This window comes from Dendrobium catenatum, unplaced genomic scaffold (assembly GCF_001605985.2).
Source record: "Dendrobium catenatum unplaced genomic scaffold, ASM160598v2 fragScaff_scaffold_325, whole genome shotgun sequence".
Classification (NCBI taxonomy): domain Eukaryota; kingdom Viridiplantae; phylum Streptophyta; class Magnoliopsida; order Asparagales; family Orchidaceae; genus Dendrobium; species Dendrobium catenatum.
In genome coordinates, this window is record NW_021318787.1 from 1290811 (window position 1) to 1299802 (window position 8992).

The 8992-nt window shown below is 33.7% G+C and overlaps 3 non-coding genes and 1 pseudogene across 3 annotated transcripts; all 4 read left to right on the top strand.

Annotated features, from left to right (window-relative positions):
• The first annotated feature begins 766 nt into the window (after nucleotides 1-766).
• LOC114579350 lies at nucleotides 767-883 on the top strand. Its single transcript, XR_003700276.1, has one exon. It is a non-coding gene; the product is annotated as a U5 spliceosomal RNA (small nuclear RNA).
• A 529-nt stretch (nucleotides 884-1412) lies between these two features.
• On the top strand, nucleotides 1413-1533 carry LOC114579351 (annotated as a pseudogene).
• Nucleotides 1534-6411: 4878 nt separating this feature from the next.
• Nucleotides 6412-6527, top strand: LOC114579349. Its single transcript, XR_003700275.1, has one exon. It is a non-coding gene; the product is annotated as a U5 spliceosomal RNA (small nuclear RNA).
• Nucleotides 6528-8779: 2252 nt separating this feature from the next.
• Nucleotides 8780-8853, top strand: TRNAT-AGU. Its single transcript has one exon. It is a non-coding gene; the product is annotated as a tRNA-Thr (tRNA).
• The last annotated feature ends 139 nt before the right edge of the window (nucleotides 8854-8992 follow it).

Consider the following 8992-nt stretch of genomic DNA (forward strand, 5'->3'; position numbering starts at 1 on the left):
GACCACCCGCGCGCTGCAGCTGAGCTCCCGCGCGCCTGCGTGCCATCACGCGCCCGCTCAGCCTCGCCAACCCGCGAGTCCGCTTGCGTCCGAGTCCGAGCCCGCCTTCCTGTGTCGGGTCGGGTCAACCCGACAACCCGCCGGATTGGGTAGTCCGGGTTCGAATTTCCAACCTATTTTGCTACCCAGGTCGGATTAGGGTCAACCCGTTTGAACCCGAGTCAGTTCCGGGTTCGACCCGAACCCGACCCGTGACCTGAAATTGACACCCCTATTTATGATGATCTTGTAGTAGTGAGTGTGCTAGTAGATATCAAAAATTCATCATGTGGTTCAATCATTAGCAATTTAAATCTATAAAAATATGATGTTAACAAAAATAATGATGATTATTTTAATGTTTTTAAAATAACTTTTTAGTATAGTTTTTTTTTTTAAATCAACAAAAAAAATGATGGTCAAAAGCTTTTGCCCAAATGAAATATTAAATTGGGTGATTACACAAAATAAATTTAAGCAAATTTTTAGATTATACAAAATTTCAGTAAGAATATTCTCGTCTAATTCTTTTTCCCCCAATTTTTTTGCTTCTCCAATAAAAGGTACTTAGTACTGACTACGCTAGGCTTAAATTATTTAATTCAGCTTTGTTCGTATAAGAAAGATATCATAGCATCAGAAAGTTTAGTCCCACATTGATTAAGCTGACGGAGGCGGGCGTCGTTGGCCTATAAATAAGAAAGCATTGGCACCGTTGAGATCACGCAGCTGCGTGATGAGCACAAAGCGAACTCTTCTTTCGCCTTTTACTAAAGAATACCGTGTGCTCGTCACATAGAGCAGCATACGCTAATTTTTTAATGGGTTCTCGTTAAAGAGATCCCAACAAATTCAATTTAAATGATTTGATGAATATTAATTATGATAATATGCCAGTTTCGATTTAGAGTTTATTAACTCTTTAAAAGGACCAAAAGCCTTTAAACGTTTATATTAACGATTAATTTTAAATAATAAGTATGCTGTAAATTATTATTTTTTAAGATTTTAAGTATGTAGATATTCTTTTTGAATTTATGTCTTAGATAAATGTGACATGAACTTAGCATAAGTTTTAAGAAAATAAAAATAATTATTTTAAAATCAATGTAATGCATGAAGAATTATATATAATTTATATTTCACTTTGAAATAAATATTGACACATCTATAAATTAAATATTTTGCTTGATTAACTTCGATCTTGAAACGATATTTAAATTAAAAAGTTTCAAAATAATTTCAAAACTTGCGTCTTAGAATATTCTCGGCAATAGAGAAATATAGAGTTTAACGTCTTAAATTTATATGAAGATCCGACACACAAACATATAGAAGAGAGTGAGATATAATTCACAAGAAACAACAAAGATTTTTACATGGAAATCCTGACACAAAGAGAACTATTATTTCGCCTTTTACTAAAAAATACCGTGTGCTTGTCACATAGAGTAGCATACGCCAATTTTTTTTAAGGGAAGATCTATCACACAAACATATAGAAGAGAGTGACATATAATTCACAAGAAACACCAAAGATTTTTACATAGAAATCCTAAAAAAGGAGAAAAACTATGAGGTCTGACTCAGTTGAAATGATTCCTTTGATATTGGTGATTGTTTACAAAGAAAAAATTGCATTGGAGGAGGGTGTTACTTCAATGTAGCAAATACATATTATTTAGATACATCATATAGTTGGAGCAACTACTCTTAAGAGAGTGTTGGTCTATTTTTTTTAGTTAATAAGACAATAATCAAATAATCATAGTCAACGGACGATGAAAGTCGGAAGAATTGTAGTTAGATGATGGTGGTTGGAATGACCGTAGTCGGACGACGACAGTCAAGGAGATCGTCATCTGGAGATGTTTGTTTGAGAGATCATAGTCGGCGGGTAGCGGAGATCATAGTTGGCGGAATCATAGTCTACCGGCGACGTTGCTTGGAGGGATCGTATTCGACGGGCTATGATATTTGGGAGGAGATACGACATCAATAGCATTCATGAAGAGTTATGACAAAAATCAAAGAACAGATGAAAGTCCACGACAACCGGTGGCTGGGAAGAGATATGGTGGAAGTTTAACGAAGGTCGACAGTTGGGAAGAGATCTGGCGGTGGTCGACGACAATGGAGCTCCCCAAGTTTTCTCATTTTCTTCCTCCTTCATGTGAAGAATGACGGGCTATTTTTTGTTTTTTTAGTGGCATGACTAGTAAATAGGAAAAAGAATGGTAAGTTGGGAGTGTTCTATCGGACAGCTCGTAGCGATTCCTTTGATCATAGAATATTTATTGAACATTTGTGTGTCTTAATGATGTCAGAATTTGAAGATCATGAGCTTGTTGGATTCGTCTCATCAAGCTGCTCAATTCGCCTATAAGCATGTCACATTTGAATATCATTTCATCATCAAACTAATGTTATGAAGCTTCCACATAGGCAATGAACCCTTGATTTGGACCCATTTGCGTTCAGATTGGACCAATTTTTGAATCATTGGGTTCGTCTCCTTGTGATGTTTCATTTGAATATAAGCTTTGCTAAAATTAGAGCTTAAAATATCCCGATTTTAATTTTGAAAGTTTTTTTATTCATATTTGCATCAAGATTTGTGCCTTATTAAGGTGGTTTTTTGTGACATATCAAAGATCAATACGAGTTTGATTTTAGAATTGAATGTCTTCATGTGACGATACCCATCAATACGACAAATGATGCGATTCAACTCCAAATGAGCTTTAATGAAACATGTGTAATATATGTGAAAACTCTAGGACATTAATTTATGGATCATATAGTCTTCATATATTGTGTGCATATATGGAGCCCAAGTTCATTAAATTATGACATATCATTAAGATAGTTACATATATGATAAATGATCAACAATGAATGAGGTAAATATAGGCCATACAATAGAGTTTTTCTAATTATAAACATATTTATTAAAATAATCATCTAAAAATGCTAAAAATAAAACCTCATTATCAATACATGGCGGGAGATTTAAAAGATGAGAAAGCTAAAGAACTAGATAGTATTTTCAAGTGATCATCGCTGACGACCACTATATGTAATTGCCTCCAACATTAACAAATTTTTATCATCCGGTCGTTTGATTTAACGGTCTATTTGTGGACACCTAATTTTTATAATTCTCACAATGAGAATATGATAATCGATCTGAAATGTATACAATCTCATCTTCCTCACGTGTGAGAAAGAAAGGATTCATATATCTTATTATATAAAGAATTATTGCATTTGAACTAGTCCCCATGAATTCTCCTATTCTTGAGTTTTCCACCAAAAAATTTCTACAACTCAGAACATTCTCGGACGCAGACTGGACCGGTGATCCAGTGTCTCGAAGATCAACTACCGGTCAGTGTACATTCCTCAGTCAGACCCTCATCTTCTGGGCAGTTAAGAAACAAAGCACAGTGGCATGATCTTCCACCGAGTCTGAGTACAGGGCTCTAGCAGCCGCCACAGTAGATATAATTTGGATCAAACGCCTGCTCACCGACTTCAACGTATTACAAAGCTCTCCATCTGATCTCTTTTGCGACAACACGTCGGCTATTCTCTCGCAAACAATCCTGTTTTTCACGCTAGGACTAAACACATCGAAATAGATTATTGGTTTATACGAGATCAAATTCAAAACAACCACATACGACATCTCCCCATCAGCTTTATCGACCATATCGCCGACATCTTCACCAAAAACATGATCACACCTTGATTTCAATACATCAGGCTCAAACAGACAATCACCAAGGATCCATCAGTTTGCGGGAGAATATTAGAAGACAAATCAACATCACATATTTTTACCACATCATACTAGCACCTATCACTTAGACTGCAGCCTATATATATACAGGCTCCAGTGTTGTAAAAGATGACGTAAAAATACATTTCTATTTTATTTCCTCTGTTCTTTGTTTTGGCATCTACCTTTCTCCTTCTCTGGTTTTTCTACAAACACCAACAAATTTTATGTGGAAATGCTGAAAAAGGGGAAAAATTATGAGGCCTGACTCAGTTGAAATGATTCCTTTGGTGGTGGTTTACAAAGAAAAAAATTGCATAGGAGGGTGTCACTTCAATGTAGCAAATACATATTATTTAGACACATCAAATAGTTGGAGCAACTACTCTTAAGAGAGTGTTGGTCTATTTTTTTTGGATAATAAGACAGTAATCAAATAATCTTAGTCGACGGACGATGGAGGTCGGAAGAATTTTAGCCAGATGATGGTGGATGGAATGACCGTAGTCGGATGAAGATAGTCGAGGAGATCGTCATCTAAAGATGTTGGTGAGAGAGATCATAGTCGGCGGGTAGCAGAGGTCGTAGGGATCGTAGTCGACCGGCGACATTGCTTGGAGGGACCGTATTCGATGAGTGATGGTATTTGGGAGGAGAAGTGACGTCGATAGCATTCATGAAGAGTTATGACAAAAATCAAAGAACAGACGAAAGTCCAGCGACGGGTGGTGGTTGGGAAGAGAAATGGCGGAAGTGTAGCGAATGTCAGCAGTTGGGAAGAGATCCAGCAGTGGTCGACGATAATGGAGCTCCCTAAGTTTTCTCATTTCTTCCTCCTTCATGTGAAGAAAGACGGACTATTTATAAAAAATTTTTAGTGGCATGACTAGTAAATAGGAAGAAGAAGGGTAAGTTGGGAGTGTTCTATCAGACAGCTCGTAGTGATTCCTTTGACAATATAACATTTATTAAGCATTTGTGTGTCTTAATGTTGTCAGAATTCGACGATTTCGGGCTTGTTGGATTCGTCTCGTTGAGCTGCTCAATTCGCTTATAAGCCCCACATTTGGATATCATTTCATCATCAAACTAATGTTATAAAGCTTCCACATAAGCGATGAACCCTTGATTTGGATCCATTTGAGTTCAGATTGGACCAATTTTTGTGTCGTTGGGTTTGTCTCTTTGAGATGTTTATTTGACTATAAGCTTTGTTGAAATCGGAGCTTGAAAGATCCTGAATTTAATTTTGAAATTTTTTTTATTCATATTTGCATCAATATTCGTGCATGATTAAGGTGATTTTTTGTGACATATCAAAGATCAATCTGACTTTGATTTTAGATTTGAATGTCTTCTTGTGATGATACCCATCAATACTACAATTGATCCGATTCGACTTCAAATGAGCTTTAATGAAACATGTGTAATATATGTGAAAACTCTTGGACATTAATTTATGAATCAGATAGTCTTCATATATTACGTGCATAGAATCAAAATTGAGCAAATTGACAAGACGAATCTATGGAGCCCAAGTTCATTAAATTATGACATATCATTAAGATAGTTACATATATGATAAATAATCAACAATGAATGAGGTAAATATAGGCCATACAATCGAGTTTTTTTAAATTACGAACATATTTATTAAAATAATCATCTAAAAATGTTATAAATAAAATTAAACCTTGTTATCTATACATGGAAGGAGATTTAAAATATGAGAAAGCTAAAGAACTCGATAGCATTTTCCAGTGATCACCGCCGACGTCCACTATATGTAATTGCTTCCAACATTATCAGATTTTTATCATCAAGTCATTTGATTTAACAGTTTATTTATGGACACCTAATTTTTATAATTCTCACAATGAGAATATGATAATCGATCTGAAATGTATACAATCTCATCTTCCTCACATGTAAGAAAGAAAGGATTCATATCTCTTATAATATAAAGAATTATTGCATTTGAACTAGTCCCCATGAATTCTCCTATTCTTGAGTTTTCCACTAAAAAAATTCTACAACTCAGAACATTCTCGGACGCAGACTGGACCGGTGATCCAGTGTCTCGAAGATCAACTACCGGTCAGTGTACATTCCTCAGTCAGACCCTCATCTTCTGGGCAGTTAAGAAACAAAGCACAGTGGCATGATCTTCCACCGAGTCTGAGTACAGGGCTCTAGCAGCCGCCACAGTAGATATAATTTGGATCAAACGCCTGCTCACCGACTTCAACGTATTACAAAGCTCTCCATCTGATCTCTTTTGCGACAACACGTCGGCTATTCTCTCGCAAACAATCCTGTTTTTCACGCTAGGACTAAACACATCGAAATAATTATACAAAATTTCAGTAAGAATACTCTCATCTAATTCTTTTTCCCCCAATTTTTTTGCTTCTCCAATAAAAGGTACTTAGTACTGCCTACGCTAGGCTTAAATTATTTAATTCAGCTTTGTTCGTATAAGAAATATATCATAGTATCAGAAAGTTTAGTCCCACATTGATTAAGCTGACGGAGGCGAGCGTCGTTGGCCTATAAATAAGAAAGCATTGGAACCATTGAAAGCACGCAGCTGCGTGATGAGCACAAAGCGAACTATTCTTTCGCCTTTTACTAAAGAATACCGTGTGCTCGTCACATAGAGTAGCATACGCCAATTTTTTAAGGGTTTTCTCTGTAGAGATCCCAACAAATTTAAATTAAATGATTTAGATATATAGTAATTATGATGATGAGCTAGTTTTGATTTAGCGTTCATCAAATGTTTAATTAATTAAGATTTAAAAGATAAAAAGCTTTTTAACGTTATTTATACTGTTAATTTTATTTAATACGTATGAATTTGAGTATGCGACATGAACTTAGCATAAGTTTTAAGAGAGATTGGATTTATCTTAAATTTGATGTAATAGATGAAGAAAAATAAATTACTTTTCACCTATTTTAAAATAAAATTAATTTAATCAGTATTGGATACCTATCAATATTACAAATGATCAATTCGATTCCAAATGAGCTTTAATGAAACATGTGAAAATTCTTGGACATTAATTTATGAATCAGATAGTCTTCATATATTATGTGCATAGAATCAAAATTGAGCAGATTGACAAGACGAATCTATGGAGCTTAAGTTCATTAAATTATGACATATCATTAAGATAGTTACATATATGATAAATGATCAACAATGAATGAGGTAAATATATGCCATACAATAGTTTTTAAATTATGAACATATTTATTAAAAGGGATTTTTATATACATAACACTTAAATGTTTATTATTTACTCATTTAACACCCAAACTTGCATATTTACGTACATATCACCTAAAACTTATTTTACTTTCTAAAATACCATTCTGCATTCTTCTCCGTTAAAACCCACCCGATATCGAACACACTAGCTCCTTTGCGCATGAAACTCATCTTCCTATTCGTGAAAACCGTCCGCCTGCTCCCTTTCTTTGGCTCTCGAAAATGGGGTTCGGCTCGCTACTCCTTTTCTCGCTCAGATTGAACGTTTTCTTGCTTCTAGTCGTCGCATCGTGCCTTGAACCAAGGAAATCACGGATCAACTACCTCTGTTTGGCCGACCTTGTTTTCCCCTACAAAATTTGACCTGATTTCTATTGTCAAGGAGTGTTCTTTTTTGATCTCTTACTAAGAACTAGAGCATCGTTTGGTCTGGGAAGAATGCTGATCAGATTTAAATTAAAGATAACAAAGTAGGTATGTGAGTGATTTAGAATCTGAGTATGTGTCAGCTTTACTAAGTCAATTATCTTATTTGGCTAGCGAACATGTCTATATGAAGAGGATCGTATAATCGAATTGAAATGTATACAATCCATCTTCCTCACATGTGAGAAAGAAATGATTCATATCTCTTATTATTTAAAGAATTATTGCATTTGAAGTAGTCCCTGTGAATTCTCCTATTCTTGAGTTTTCCACTAAAAAAATTCTAAGTCTCTTGCAACTTGTTTCGAGTGCTTGTTAGATTTTTATATAGAGCTAAGATATTAAACGTAAATTCCACCGTCACAAATTTTCTTGCACTAAAAAATCTAAAAATTTTGTGACTTATTTTATAAGCCAATTTTTTTTCTATTTTTATATTATAATAATTTTAATAAAAAACTTGTTGCTCGAAAAATCGAGGAATATATTATATCAAAAATTTACATAAAGAATCTTAAGCATCAACTTGGGCTCACATAGTAATATTAGCCAGAGATTATGATTCTTTATATTAGGATATTTGTATTTTTTATTTTAATTATGAGAATTTCTAAAATAATATTTTTCAATCATATTTTTTATTCTATTTTATATCAGAAACAAAATCTTGAAATAAATTTAAAAAAATTTATTCTATTTTATTTCAAACAAACTTGAAATAAATTTTAAAAAAGAAAAAAAAATCTATTTGTGATACAAATAAAATTATTTTTAATGTTTGTTTTTTATTATAAAAAAATTAAAAATTATCTCAACAGCATAAGTATTTGTTTAAATCGTGCTAAAAGATGAACCCTAATTTCCATTTTTCTGTCTTTTTTAATTTCCCTTTTTCTATGATGGGAAAGCTTATAAGACTTTAGGGTTGGTTTCTATTGAAAACTTTCTTTTAAAAAAAAAAAAATATTCTTTGTTACAACAAAGTTATAGGCCGAAAAAAAATAAAATCTATTTACATAAAAAAACCCTCAAGAAGTTTTTTTTTTCTTCCAAATAAACGGCGTCGCATATATGATAAACTTTTTCTACTACAAAACAATAAAAAAATATATTTAAATAAATTCGTCAACTATTTACAATTTTCTTTTCAAAGATATCTATTTGATTGGATTTTAAATGGTGCATTCATTGGCTATTTTTTTTAACAAAATATTTATTTGATAAATAGCCGTTTGTACAAATTCTATTGCACTGCTTTCGTAGCTCAGTTGGTTAGAGCACCCGTTTAGTAAGCGGGAGGTCTTGAGTTCGACTCTCAACGAAAGCATTTTCATTAATACTAGCAGCTTCTTTCGCATTAATTTTGTTATTCAATTTTCTTGTGTTTTCTTTTTTTAATTTCCTCTCGTTTTTGGTTCTGGCCTACTGTAACTAGCTAAACTTATTTTTGTAATAGAAGGTGAATG